Genomic DNA, 16,145 nt, shown 5'->3' on the forward strand with positions numbered 1-16,145 from the left:
GGGATAGGACAAGGGCTCTCTAGAGCTGCAGCAGCATTCAGCGATCTGCACCCCAATTGGTGTTGCTCAGGCAACGGAGATCATTGATGGGCTGCCAGCACTTCTGCTTAAGCTGACAAAGGTGAGGCATCCAAGTCAATCCAGTGTCGAAAACCAGTCCTAAGAATTGATATGTCTCCACCACAGTGACAGGATCGTCATTAAGGTACAGTTCTGGTTCTGGATGAACAGTGTGACACCGACAAAAATGCATGACACACAACTTCGCCGCTGAAAACTGGAAGCTGTGAGCTAGAGTCCATGACTGCGCCTTGTGAATGGCTCCCAGTAGGTGCCACTCAGCAACACTCGTACTGGAGGAGAATTACGAAATGCAGAAGTCCTCAGCATACAGAGAAGGCGAGACCAACAGCCCTACAGCTCCTGCTAGACTGTTAATAGCCACAAAAAATAGAGAGAGACTCAATACAGAGCCCTGCGGAATGCCATTCTCCTGAATATTGGGGGAACTATGAGAGGCACCAACTTGGACACAGAAAGTACGGAGCAACAGGAAGTTTTTGATAAAAATCAGGAGTGGGCCCCGGAGACCCCACTCATACAATATGGCAAGTATACGATGTTGACAGATCGTATTGTGTTCTTTACACAAGTAAAAAAAGACGGCAACCAAATGTTGGTGTCTGAAAAAGGCAGTTTGGATGGCAGACTCGAGGGACATAAGATTATCTGTGGTAGAGCGACCCAGGCGGAAGCCACCCTGACACGGAACGAGTAGGCCACATGACTCCAGAACCAAACCCAACCGCCGACACATCATACATTCCAGCTGCTTACAAAGAAAGTTGGTGAGATTGATGGGCCGGTAGCTATCCACATCAAGTGGGTTTTGACTGGGTTTGAGCACCAGAAACCGCAGACCAGTTCTGGTTGAAGATGAAGAGGAGATGTCACTTGTAGTCAGACAAGAGATGTTTAATCATCTGACTGTGGATCCGATCCGGCCCAGGAGCTGTGTTGGGGCAATGTGCAAGGGCGCTCAGGAGCTCCCACTCTGTAAATGGGGTGTTATAGGGTTCACTGTAGCATGTAGTGAATGAGAGGACTTTCATTTCCATCCACCGTTTGAGGATGCAAAAGGCTGGGGGGTAGTTCTCCGATGCAGAGACTCGAGCACAGTGCTCAGCAAAAAGCTCGGCAAATGCGTTTGCATTGGTAGATAACATGCCATTGATGTTAATGCCAGGGACACCTGTTGGGGTGTGGTACCCAAAAAGACGTCTGATTTTCGTCCAGACATGGGTAGGTGACATATGGCACGCAATGATCAACCTCTCCCAACACTCCTGTTTCCATCGTTTTATAAGCTGGTGTACGCAGGCACAGAGCCGCTTAAAGGCTATTAGGTGCTCTAGGGAAGGCTGTCGCTGTAGAGCTCACCAACGCTTTTTAATTGCCTCAGCGACTTCCGGCGACCACCAAGGAACTGTCTTTCACAGGGGCACCCTAAAGAATTCCGTCACAGAAACGATCATTGTAGTGATCTGCTCAACGACAACACAGATGGCACCATGTGGGGGAGATTCAGCGGTGACAGCAGAGGATCAGGCTTCCCAGTCCGTCTTTTTAAAGCCCACCTGGGTAGTCGTCCGTGGGCATGCCAGGGGAGTGACAGGAAGATTGGGAAGTGGTCACTACCGCACAGGTCGTCATGTCCTCTCCAGTGAGCCCATTAGGTGCTCTAGGGAAGGCTGTCGCTGTAGAGCTCACCAACGCTCTTTAATTGCCTCGGTGACCACCAAGGAACTGTCTTAGGGAGTTGATCAATCAGTGGGAGAAGGCCAGGGCTACAAACCGAGAGATCAATGGCCAAATATGTGCCAAACTGAAATGTGGGGAGGGGGGGGAGGGGGGCACCTGTATTTAAGAGGCAGATATCGAGTTGTGACAGTAAATTTTCGACCTCCCTACTTCGGCCAGTAAGCACGGTGCCACCTCACAAGGGGTTATGTGCATTAAAATCTCCCAAAAGTAGGAAAGATTTAGGGAGTTGATCAATCAGTGCAGCCAATGCGTTCAGGGATACTGCACCATCTGGAGGAAGATATACATTGCAGACAGTCATTTCCTGCGTTGTCCTTATCCTGACAGCCACAGATTCAAAAGGGGTTTGAAGCGGCATAGATTCACTACATACTTAGATGCACCTGACACTATTTTAGTCGCTACAGTTCCTGTAATATCCCTTTATAGCCATGAAGGGCAGGGGTCCACATTGCCGGGAACCAGGTTTCCTGGAGGGCAATGCTGAAAATAGGTGAAAATTCAATGAGGCAGTCTATGCCTCAGGGTCACCTGCTGCCACCAGATTAGTACCTGTGCGATCGACATCCATTGTGTCTGAGGGCCCAGCGAGATCTAGGTCCTCAGTGGACACCAGAATCTCCACCTCATCCTCAGACACAGAGCTTGTAGGTAGTGGTGCTGTGGGTGCCACCGCAGCGCCTTGGTTCTTGGGGTCTTTCTTTTTAGGTTTCTCTTGCTGCTCCTTAGGTTTGTTCAGCTGGGAGGGCTTCACTGAGTCAGTCTCATGGACTGAGGACGGTGAAGCCCTACGACTAGCTACCTGTGGTTGCTTCAGCCATTGGTGGGTGTCAGCTCTGCCACTGGTAGGAACCTGGGAAGGGAGTGACTCAAGGAATCCCTTCCTGGCGAGAGGATCTGAAGAAGACTTACACTACTCCGGCTGAGAAGTGGGGATCGACGACCCCAATGGTTGGGGGGGGGGGGGGGGGGGGGGGGGTTGCTCCTGAAGTCTGTTGTGCAGAAGCAACAGGGAGGGAAGTGGCCCTCACCATCAAGGTGGCAGGTGGAGCCTGACAACTCTGAGGGCCAACTGTACGTGGCAGAACAGAAGATGGAAGAACCGTTGTCATAGCGGCGGCGAAGGTAGATGTCATATGCACATGATGTAGCCTCTCATATTTTCTCTTAGCCTCAGTGTAGGTCAGTCGGTCCAGGGTCTTGTATTCCATATTTTTTTTCTTTCTGATAAATCCTGCAGTCTGGTAAGCAAGGCGAATGGCGCTCTCTGCAGATGACACAGATGGGAGGTGGGGCACAGGGAGTATTGGGATGTGAAGGACATCCACAATCTCGACAGGTGACACTGGAAGTACAACAGGAAGACATATGGGCAAACTTCCAGCACTTAACGAGCGGATCGGGGAAGGGATATATGGCTTTACGTCACAACGGTAGATCATCACCTTGACCTTCTCGGGTAATGTCACCCTCGAAGGCCAAGATGAAGGCACCAGTGGCAACCTGGTTATCCCTTGGACCCCGGTGGACGCGCCGGACAAAATGGACACCTCATCACTCTAAATTGGCGCGCAGCTCATCGTCAGACTGCAAAAGAAGGTCCTGTGAAATTATGATACCCTGGACAATATTTAAGCTCTGATGGAAACAGAAACATCCCCCAGCTTACCACAGGCAAGTAGTGCCCGTGATTGGGCAGAGGATGCTGTTTTGATCAAGACAGGCCCTGACCGCATTTTGGACAAGCCCTCTACCTCTCCAAACTTGTTCTCTAAATGCTTCACAAAAAAACTAAGGTTTCATTGACAAGAAAGATTCCTCATCAACTCTTGTACATATGAGGTACCAGGACGAATAAGCTTCGCTGCCATACTTAGCCTGGCGTTCCTCCCATGGTGTGGCCAGGCGAGGGGAGAGGGGGGGGGCAGTGATTTTGGGTTGTATTCCTTAGCACTGAAGTTAGAACTTGACCACTTAGAAACTGCTGGTGCTTGGCCACCAGCAAGAGATGATGTACTACGCTCCATGCCGTGTCATCTGCCGTGATGCGACCCACTCCAACCAGTGGCCCTCCCCACGGCGCCACCCAGCCACAGCGAAGGCCACCTGGCACTGGCAGGATGGCCATTGCCGGGAGTACCAATCCCCAGGGTGACGGGCATCTACTCCTTCGCATATGTGGGGAGTTTGTCAAGGGACTACAACCAACAGGGTACATGGCGGCCCCACCACAACAAACTGGCTATCGTGCTTGATATCAGGTGCAAACGTGCTAAGAAGTTCATTATTGTCAACAGCGCGAAATGCGATACTGCACAGAGGATGGAGGAAAATGAACCCAGGAGGGTGACCTCGCTCAACAGCTGGAGAACTAGCAGACGTGCAGATCCATGTCGACTAAGGATGCAAGGGGTCTCAGCACATGATGGAGACTATGCACCATGTAAGGCGCCCCTCCCCAACTGGCTCGTTCTTCGGGAAAATTTTGAAAAATGGAGGGCAAACCCTACGGGGGACTATCACATAAAGGCCGAAATGTGTAAGACTCCTTTTAGTCATCTCTTACGACAGTCAGGAATACCTCGAGCCTATTCTAACCCCTGGACCTGCAGGAAGAAGTACTGCATTGAACAGGGGGCCCATGCATACAAGAGAGTTGTGAAGCTTGATGGGTCTGACACATGTTGGAGAGAATTATGCCTGTCATGTGGGCTTTGAGGTCATACTTTGATATTTCCAGCATCTGACAGTGGAGGTCAGACTGGCAAGCCTTGCTGCATAACCTTAATGAAGTTCACAATCTGCAGGAATATCCTCAAAACTGTGACCCCAGCTTCTGAGCCATGTAGAAGGACCAAACAAGAAAAGATTCAATGGCAAACAAAGCTGTAACAGTCTAGGCTTCCACCAAAGGACTGAGAACTCTAGGGTCTCCCTATCTGGATCAGGTGTGCACTACACATCACAGTTTGCTACTCAGGTAACTTTCTATGTGCGTGGAGTTAACACAAATTATTATTATTATTATTATTATTTCTTTCCTTTCTCAGACATTATGTCTGGTTAAAAATGGAAAGTGACGTGGACCTGGATCAAGCGTGACTTCCTTTTAACTGTACAGTATATGTTACATTGCATTTAGGAACGTTTGGGTAATTGAACATGTATCAAAAATTACAGATTTCTGTAGTTGTATATATACGTTTGGATGTAGCTGTATTGCGTTAATGTACTGGTGGATATTGTGTGGTATGACTCCTGTAGTTGATAGTATAATTGGTATAATGTCAACTTTATCCTGATGCCACACGTCCTTGACTTCCTCAGCCAGTTGGATGTATTTTTCAATTTTTTCTTCTGTTATCTTCTGTATATTTGTTATATTGGGTGTGGATATTTCGATTAGTTGTGTTAATTTCTTCTTTTTTTTGTGAGTATGATGTCAGGTTTGTTATGTAGTGTTGTTTTATCTGTTATAACGGTTCTGTTCCAGTATAATCTGTATTCATCATTCTCCAGTACATTTTGTGGTGCATACTTGTATGTGAGAACGTGTTGTTTTATTAGTTTGTGTTGTATAGCAAGTTATTGATGTATTATTTTTGCTATATTATCATGTCTTCTGGTGTATTCTGTATTTGCTAGAATTGAACATCCACTTGTGATGTGACCTACTGTTTCTATTTGTTGTTTGCAAAGTCTGTATTTATCTGTTGTGGTATTGGGATCTTTAATAATAAGCTTGCTGTAATATCTGGTGTTTATTGTTTGATCCTATACTGCAATCATGAATCCTTCTATCTCACTGTATACATTGCCTTTTCTTAGTCATGTGTTGGATGCATCTTGATCGATGTGTGGCTGTGTAAGCTATTTTTTTTACATTTGTCTGTTCCAAATGCCATATTTATATCATTGCTGAATACTTCTGTTATCTTTAGTAATTGGTTGAGTTGTTGATTTGTTGCTGCCAGTAGTTTTAGATCATCCATGTGTAGCAAATGTGTGATTTTGTGTTGGTATGTTCCAGTAATATTATATCCATAATTTGTATTATTTAGCATGTTGGATAGTGGGTTCAGAGCAAGCCTGAACCAGAAAGGACTTAATGAGTCTCCTTGGTATATTCCACACTTAACCTGTATTGGCTGTGATGTGATATTACTTGAATTTGTTTGGATATTAAGTGTGGTTTTCCAATTTTTCATTAGGAACTGTATCAATTTAGGATCTACTTTGTATATTTGCAATTTGTAGTAACCATGAGTGGGGTACACTATCAAAAGCTTTTTGGTAATCAATGTATGCGCAGTGTAGCGACCTTTGTTTAGTTTTAGCTTGATATCTCACTTCTACATCTATTATCAGTTGCTCTTTACATCCTCGTGCTCCTTTGCAGCAGCCTTTTTGTTCTTCATTTATAATTTTGTTGTGTGTTGTATATGTCATTAATTTCTGTGTAATGACTGAAGTTAATATTTTGCATGTTGCTGGTAGGCATGTTATGGGGTGATATTTTGCTGGGTTTTCTGTGTCTGCTTGATCTTTAGGTTTCAGATAAGTTATTCCTTGTGTAAATGTATCAGGGATTTATTATTATTATTATTAGACTTGTTCTCCACGCAGTCCAGAAAATGATAGTTGTATGAGACTCTAAAGTATTAGTGTGAGATCTAAAGAAATGTACTCACTCCTGGATTTTCATTTGTCAAGAAAAATTTTAAAATAAAAAGCAGTTCTGCGTTTCTGATTTTGTTAACTATCAGTTTTGTTCCCTGTACTATCTAGTGATCAACTACCAGGGCATTTGCAACAAATGCCGTTGTTTGGAATGCTGCTAAAAAGCTATGAAGCTCACAAGGTGCTAGGTGCAGAAAGCTGGCTAAAGTGTGGAGATGAGAGCACTGAGATTTTGGATCAAATTTAACTGTGTGTCGAAAAACAGGCCAATGGGAAATTGAGGTGTTGTATTTGTCAAAGTGGGCAAGAACCTCGAAACTGTCAAAACTGAAGCAAGTTGCAAAATTAATCGGGCAATATCAAGGGTGGACACAAACTTAGTATGGCTCTTCCTATTAACCACTAGATTCACACCTAGTTTTAACTTGAAACTTCAGTAAAAACCTCAGGTCTCTATACAATGTTCTCCAATCACACTGTTATCAATGGAGCACACTTTAATCTTCCAACAACCAATTGCAATAATTACAGCTTTGTAAATGGTGGGAGCGACAAGACATCCTGAGAAAGAAGTGTCTTCTCTTCTGCTTGCAATAGATAGTTCCAGTAGCCCACTCCTGGTGGAAATAAATTCCATCTAATGGCAACAAATACAACTGACCTCTTTGAAGATATCCATGTCTAATCTGGTATCAGTGACAATGGGGGTAATAGCAACAATGACAACCACGGTAGAAATGGAAACTAAGCAAGTAGAAAGATTTAAGTGGTCAGTAAACTAGATAAAGTGGCAGTTGTGTTTTATTTGAATAAGAAACTCTAAACATTTAACTCTGGAGAGTTGTCTGCATACAAAAAACTAACTTCAGATGTGCCCTAGGGGAGTGTTCAGGACTACTGCTCTTCATGTTGTATATTAATCATCTTATAAGCACCAGTATTGGGGTCTCAGACTTTTTGCAGATGATCTATAATGAACTGCTGCCTGGGAAAAAAAATTACACAAATATCAAACCAAGTCTTGATAAGATTTCAAAGTTGTGCCAAGATCGGGAAATTGTTTTAAACATGCAGGCAAAGGAATGTAAAATCATGCATTTCACTAAACACAAAAACAGAACAGCCTATGCCTAAAATATCAATAGTTCACAATTGGAATCAACCCATTCATACAAATACCTGGGTTAACAGCTGTTGGGATATGAAATAAAATGATAATATAGGCTCAAATATAAGTAAAGCACGTGACATACTTCTGTTCATTAGCAGAATACTAGGGAAATACAATCAGTCTACAAAAAAATTCCTTACAAAACACTCATGCAACTCATTCTACAACATTGTCTAAGTATGCGAGACCAGTACAAAATAAGATTAACAGTAAATACTGAATGAAAAACAAATCTCAGCATGAAAGGTTACACATTTGTTTGACCCAAAAGAGAGTGACAGAGATATGCTGAATGAACTTAACTGGCAAATTCTTGAAGACAGCTGTAAGCTAGCCCATGAAAGCAGTCTATTTAGTAAGCTTTAAGAACCAGTATTAAGTTATGACTCGAGGAATATACTACAACATACTATATATTATTCCCATAGGGATTGCAAAAGACAAGATCAGAACAGATACAGTGTGCACAGAAGCAATCATTCTGCCCGCACTTCATACACGAGCGGAATGGGAAGAAGCCTTAAAAGACTGGTACAACGAGAAATAACCTCTGCCATTACTTCACAGTGGTATGCAGAGTATAGATGTAAATACACTCCTGGAAATGGAAAAAAGAACACATTGACACCGGTGTGTCAGACCCACCATACTTGCTCCGGACACTGCGAGAGGGCTGTAAAAGCAATGATCACATGCACGGCACAGCGGACACACCAGGAACCGCGGTGTTGGCCGTCGAATGGCGCTAGCTGCGCAGCATTTGTGCACCGCCGCCGTCAGTGTCAGCCAGTTTGCCGTGGCATACGGAGCTCCATCGCAGTCTTTAACACTGGTAGCATGCCGCGACAGCGTGCAGTGTGGACGTGAACCGTATGTGCAGTTGACGGACTTTGAGCGAGGGCGTATAGTGGGCATGCGGGAGGCCGGGTGGACGTACCGCCGAATTGCTCAACACGTGGGGCGTGAGGTCTCCACAGTACATCGATGTTGTCGCCAGTGGTCGGCGGAAGGTGCACGTGCCTGTCGACCTGGGACCGGACCGCAGCGACGCACGGATGCACGCCAAGACCGTAGGATCCTACGCAGTGCCGTAGGGGACCGCACCGCCACTTCCCAGCAAATTAGGGACACTGTTGCTCCTGGGGTATCGGCGAGGACCATTCGCAACCGTCTCCATGAAGCTGGGCTACGGTCCCGCACACCGTTAGGCCGTCTTCCGCTCACGCCCCAACATCATGCAGCCCGCCTCCAGTGGTGTCGCAACAGGCGTGAATGGAGGGACGAATGGAGACGTGTCGTCTTCAGCGATGAGAGTCGCTTCTGCCTTGGTGCCAATGATGGTCGTATGCGTGTTTGGCGCCGTGCAGGTGAGCGCCACAATCAGGACTGCATACGACCGAGGCACACAGGGCCAACACCCGGCATCATGGTGTGGGAAGCGATCTCCTACACTGGCCGTACACCACTGGTGATCGTCGAGGGGACACTGAATAGTGCACGGTACATCCAAACCGTCATCGAACCCATCGTTCTACCATTCCTAGACCGGCAAGGGAACTTGCTGTTCCAACAGGACAATGCACGTCCGCATGTATCCCGTGCCACCCAACGTGCTCTAGAAGGTGTAAGTCAACTACCCCGGCCAGCAAGATCTCCGGATCTGTCCCCCATTGAGCATGTTTGGGACTGGATGAAGCGTCGTCTCACGCGGTCTGCACGTCCAGCACGAACAATGGTCCAACTGAGGCGCCAGGTGGAAATGGCATGGCAAGCCGTTCCACAGGACTACATCCAGCATCTCTACGATCGTCTCCATGGGAGAATAGCAGCCTGCATTGCTGCGAAAGGTGGATGTACACTGTACTAGTGCCGACATTGTGCATGCTCTGTTGCCTGTGTCTATGTGCCTGTGGTTCTGTTAGTGTGATCATGTGATGTATCTGACCCCAGGAATGTGTCAATAAAGTTTCCCCTTCCTGGGACAATGAACTCACAGTGTTCTTATTTCAATTTCCAGGAGTGTATTCCAGAATCTTAGTCGACACTTGCTAAGATATGGGTACATTGTGCCCATATTTGGTAAGAGTTACACAGTCCCCCCCTCTCTTGCCATTTTCATACATACATTTCACATGCATAATGTGCAGCAAAATTCTCAATGGCTTTTCTTTTATTATTATTATTATTATTATTATTATTGAGTAATACAACTTTTAGGAGCCTACCTTGCAGTTTTCATTTTTGAAATGAAGCAGATGCTAAATATGACACAAATGTGGACATCAGACTATTCTACTGACCAAATTCTTAGCACAGCCTTCATTTCACATAAAACTTTGTTGGTTTCACCAACACACACCCAAACTGCCATCTTCGACCCTAACCATGTATGCTAAAGATCATCCGTTACCAAAATCAATATTTCAGGGGAAGAAGGGAAACTGTCATCTTTAGCCAGCATACCCACCTCACAGCTGCTTTGAGTACAAGTTTAAGTGTCAGTTGATATCCATGTCACAAGGGGCAAAATTTATAAGAGCTTTGTCTTTGTACTATTGCATAAAATGTAAACTATGGCTGCAGTTTTATATATTCAATTCTTTCGATATGTACCAGTAGGTAACACACAAAGAATAAAGGTCATTCCATGTGAAATTCACCAATAAAAAATAAATTTGAGCACGGATGGTTTAGAATTTTCCAATTTTTTTGTCATTTTATTCTACCTATCAAACTAAGATAAAAATCAACATTAAAAACATTTTGGGCACTTCATTTCTGTGCTACTAATTTTTAAAGTTCCTGAAATAGTGGGATTTTTACCAAGTTCTGAAACCTCAAAAAGTATTTGATGTACAGTCCTGAAATTTATACCATTTTATTCAGTTTATCAAATGTTTTAAAGATATGCGCTGTTTGACCAAATTTACTGAAATGCTAAATTTTATCAAACCAAAACATTTTTAAATTTTGAAAAATTCAAAATAAGAGTTTTTTTCTTTTGAAAAAGATGTGTGTTAGTCATACACAATCTGTTAATGTGTATGCCGAATTTCATGATATTATTCCACTGGGAACATACAGAAAACAATTTTATTTTACTGCTATTTGTATTGTCAACTGCATCTCAACTGCACTTGGTTTGTAAGCTGGCTCCATTGAACTATTGTTAAAATGAAATTACTGAACACTAATTAACACACTTTTCTGTATCATTTAAAAATTGTACTGAACTATGCCATATAACAATTAACATACATAATATAAGGGATAGTGCACATTTTCCATTTAATATAACTTTTAATTTACAATGGTGGTAGCTCATATTTATAGAACTCTGTGTGTGTGTGTGTGTGTGTGTGTGTGTGTGTGTGTGTGTGTGTGTGTGTGTGTGTGTGTTCAGCAGAAATGAGGTGATAAAATTAGCAAAGCACTGGTGTGAATTAGTCACCTCTGTGCATGTATTACCCATCAAGCATATGCACTCAGGGGACAAAGCAACAGAAAAATGCTGGTGTCATGACTTAAAATGCTTAATCACCCAATAAAATCTGGAAAGGCACGTGCTGGAATACGATGTAAGTACCAAGTGCAGCCAGTGAAATGGAATATTGTACCTGTCATATTCTGACATGAGTGGTTCAATGTTTTACTGGGAAATCAAGCATTTTAAATCATGACACTGGCACATTTGTGCCACTCTGTCACCTGAGGATGTTCATATAGAATGAAGCCAGTGGCCTAATACATGCAAGTAAAATAATAGCCAAAGTGGTTTTCTTAACACTAATGTTAGTCAGTTATTGAAGCACAACATGGTTAACTTCATTCCAGTTGTTTGAGTGCGATCAAGCATATATGCCATCGGTCACTTCGTGTGACAAACGACAAGCATGCAGTATAAAAAAAAGGAGATTGGCAAAATATTTTCATACAGCAACAACAGTCACAGGGACACGTAAGTATCATGTATTTATTCTAATGAGTAAAGTCAAAGGCAAATCACAAATTGTTTCTGATTGTAAGGATTCTGATGTTCATAAAATGCAAGTACATCCAGATGCTGCATATCCTTTTGAACAGATTACAAGACTTGTTGCTTGCACCTATGACAACAAATGGTGGCTGGCTTCTGTGCTATCTAAAGATGAAAAAGGATATGTTGTTGTTGTTGTCTTCAGTCCTGAGGCTGGTTTGCTGCAGCTCTCCATGCTACTCTATCCTGTGCAAGCTGCTTCATCTCCCAGTACTTACTGCAACCTACATCCTTCTGAATCTGCTTAGTGTATTCATCTCTTGGTCTCCCTCTATGATTTTTACCCTCCACGCTGCCTACAATGCTAAATTTGTGATCCCTTGATGCCTCAGAACATGTCCTACCAACCGGCCTGTTCTTGTCAAGTTGTGCCACAAACTCCTCTTCTCCCCAATTCTATTCAATACCTCCTCATTAGTTATGTGATCTACCCATCTAATCTTCAGCATTCTTCTGTAGCATCACATTTCAAAAGCTTCTATTCTCTTCTTGTCCAAACTATTTATCGTCCATGTTTCACTTCCATACATGGCTACACTCCATACAAAATACTTTCCAAAACAACTTCCTGACACTTAAACCTATACTCGATGTTAACAAATTTCTCTTCTTCAGAAACGCTTTCCTTGCCATTGCCAGTCTACATTTTATAGCCTCTCTATTTTGACCATCATCAGTTATTTTGCTCCCCAAATAGCAAAACTCCTTTACTACTTTAAGTGTATCATTTCCTAATCTAATTCCCTCAGCATCACCCGACTTTATTCGACTACATTCCATTATCCTCGTTTTGCTTTTGTTGATGTTCATCTTATATTCTCCTTTCAAGACACTGTCCATTCAGTTCAAGAAAAAGGATAAGTAAATCTTTATTTACACACCATCGTTGGCCAGCTTTTTCTTTCTTTATACTGGAAAAGGAGTAAAAAATTTCTCTCTGCACGGTGCTATGATAACACATTGTTAAACAATAACAGCTATACCTTTGTATAACTAATTATATTGATTAATATTAATGTATCTGTAAAATGAAGGAATAATTGCGTACATTATTCATAGTCTGTTTCAAGCATAAGCTGCTATTGTGTATGTTATCTTCACAGTTAACATGGGAAAGCCACATGTGAATTTAAGTTTAAGTCTATAATTCTAATAATGTAATAAACTGATTGGTACTAAATAAAAGATAATGACTTGACAGCATTATATGGTTTTAGAGATATATTCCAGCTTATGAACAAGCCCAAAGTGCTACAGCTTTTGCATAGGGTGTTGCACTTACTAGCAAAATAAAGTTTATTTTAATATGCTTTCACTGGAACACCATCATGAAATTTGGCACACATACACATTAACAAAAAATATACGAATAGGGAAAATTCAGCATTGTTATGAATATCGTGAATTAGCACAAAATTTTAAAGCTTATAAGAAACTAAATAAAATGGTACAACTTTTATGTCTTTAACTCACACAGTTTTTGAGATATGGTAATTTTAAGTTTTTGAATTGTAACAAAATTTGCATAATTTTGGAAGTTTTAAAAATTATTAGCTCAATAGTGAAAGGACCAAAAAAAATTTAAACTGGGATTTTTCATGCAAACAACTGTTACTATAAGTGTGCAAAAATGATCAAAATCTGGGATCACTGACTGGCTGTACATGGACAGATCCATAAAGTAGGAAAAAGACAGTGGCAATGAAGATGAGCAGGATACCCACACCTTGTCACACCATACTGGAGGGGAAGAAGGTTGAATTTGTGAAAAGCTTCAATTATCTGGGTATCATCATATCACACAATGCAATTTCCAAACTAGAATTCTTAAACAGAATAAAAAAATGATCTAGCTTACTTTGAAAGAGCCAAATGAGAGGCATCAGCACCTCGCCTAACATAAGTTAGCATCTCACAGTGTAATCACCACCACCTGTCATATTTCCTTTCCTGTCCATCAGCAAATACAACAACAGAAAAAGTTATCATACATTACACAACGCCACTAAATACGAGCTTTAAAAAGGATTAAAAAAAACTCTGTGACCATTATGCCACAATATCACAGACACAGATTTTTGTGACATTTTTTAAAAAGGATTTAGGAAACTCTGTGACCATTATGTCACAATATCAGAGACCCAGATTTTTGTGACATCCAGAACTGCTTTCGCTTTCCTGAGCACAACATCCCACTAACACTGACAACACTAATTTTGTATGTAATCAATTTACGAGGATGGTGGTTGTTGTTTTCAGTGAGGAGAGTGGTTTGATGCAGCTCTTCATGGTACTCTATCCTGTGTAAACACAAGGACAGTATCAAGTAATAAATAACGAATGTCTCTGCGGCGATCGTTACAGTGGTTTCTTTCTCTGAGGATGTGTGGGCTATGTTCTTTAACACGAAATGAATGACAATGGGTGTGAGGTGTTAATTTTTAAAACGTATATTGCGTAGGTCAGAAAAAACTGTACCCTTAAAAATATTGAACTGTGTTTAATACTAAATATATTGATTTACAGTTAGCCTACATGCTCCTATTATCACGATCATTACATTTGCTGACTGAAAAATTAGACCTAGTTGGTACGTTTCAGGCAAATAGAGTTCGCTGACACTGACAGGAAAAGAATCATTCCAACACGTTCCTTTGAAAAACAGCTGCGTCTGGAAAACATTTAAAAGCATGCAACACACGACATAATTACAACTCATAATCACTGATGTGCCATTTTTCCTTCGATGGCAAATTTCGAACCCACCTAGATGATTACATGTGAAGCGTTGCATTTTTCATAGTTCCCGTGAGTTCTGCTGCCTTTATCTAAGGGTAATCACAATATTTTAACAATACCAATAATTAAACATTTATTCCACATCCAACCACTACATATGCAGAACACTTCACTAAATTATCAACACCTCCAGATAAATCTTTACATTTCAAACAGTGACTGTGTTGTGTTATGTTTTACAGTGCAACCAACATTGACGTTTCGAGAGCCTTCCACCCGCTAAGGAAAGCAATACCGAATTCTAATGATTCGTGCATTGTATTTCTTGTACATACTTCTATTTTATTTTTCTAATTTACTTATGACCTAGCACAAGTACAGTCATATCGTGTAAAGCCGGGTTCACACACGCAACCAAAGTGTTGGCACTGCTAGTGGCATACTGCAGTTGTAACGTATTTGCATGTGTGAACTCCCAGTTACTACTGCGCAGGTTTAGAGACGCAACTTTTGTCATGTCACAAAAAGTTCAGCTTGGTTGTACTTTGTTACGCCGCTTTCCTTCCACCATTGATTGCCCCACTGTGGCAGTATTTCGAAGCACGAGCATTCTCTCGCAGACAACGTGGAGTAATTGTTGCTGTACTTTATTCGATTTCACTGTGTTTTCTTTTTATTAGTAAAAGAACTGAAATCAATAGTCGGCAGGTACACTTTCGCAATTTGTAGAACTAAAAAAAAATTATGATTATCTGCATCAGTGTTTGTGTGTGTACACGATACTTGCAAACCAATGATGTATCCTAAATTTTTGATGAATAAATAAATAAACTTTATACGTGCAACCTAAAAAGCGAGTCGCATACGCTTCGTGATCAGTGAGACCAAGACCTATATAAATTGTGGATTACAAATAGGAAATAGCTCCTGAGAGTGATGTGGCAGCTGTTAAACTAAAAATTAGTTGTTCGAAATGCTTATACCAACGAATTCCAAAATCTTGGAAGAGTGGCGTGCCTGCAGATGGTATTCACCTGACAGCTGTTGGTTACTTTGGCATAGCTGACAGCATTTTCGTCTCGAGTGTTATTTCTTTTATAAATGTGTTTGTGGGCCCTGATTTATTCCTGCGCGAAATCCTTTTTCGGATCCAACATTTGGGTATCATCTTCCTTGCGTTTAACTCTTGTCAAAGTTTTAATGCCATAACTTCTGCTATAACATTCATAACACCCATATGATTTCCACTGACGCCATATTGAAAGCCGTGCAACTACATAGAATTTGTTGTGTCCTGTTTGAACGGCAGCTCACGATGGCACAAGCTGTGACGCCACCTTAGTTGCTTGTGTGAAACCCGTATTATAAATTTACAACAAGAGTTATGGTCCATTAATACTTGACAGAATGGAATATTAAAACATTTCACAATGAATTTCAAACAATGGCATTCACATAGGCCGTCAATGTTATGGAATCATACAGGGCATCACCATCAAAATTTCTTAGGAAGAAAGTTTTGACGTTGGCGGAGCAGACGGTGTCGTCGTCTGCTAACATCTAAAGTGTTTTAATGTGCAACATACCAACAGTTGTCTGCGTACTATGAAAATGCAGGAACAATTAGAGAATCACAGTATGGTTTAGACTCAGTAGTTGAACACATACATCAACTGTTTGAAGATAAAGGATTTG

General features: G+C 42.0%; 1 protein-coding gene across 1 annotated transcript in view; it reads right to left on the bottom strand.

Annotated features, from left to right (window-relative positions):
* LOC124711294 (CD2 antigen cytoplasmic tail-binding protein 2 homolog) overlaps positions 1-14,688 on the bottom strand; it is an 83,777-nt gene extending 69,089 nt beyond the window's left edge. Inside the window, exon 1 of the mRNA XM_047241298.1 lies at positions 14,478-14,688. The gene's annotated coding sequence lies outside the window, so the exon portion shown is untranslated. The remainder of the gene's footprint in view (positions 1-14,477) is intronic.
* Between the last annotated feature and the right edge of the window lie 1,457 nt (positions 14,689-16,145).

The sequence above is a fragment of the Schistocerca piceifrons genome, chromosome 8 (assembly GCF_021461385.2).
Source record: "Schistocerca piceifrons isolate TAMUIC-IGC-003096 chromosome 8, iqSchPice1.1, whole genome shotgun sequence".
Classification (NCBI taxonomy): Eukaryota; Metazoa; Arthropoda; class Insecta; order Orthoptera; family Acrididae; genus Schistocerca; species Schistocerca piceifrons.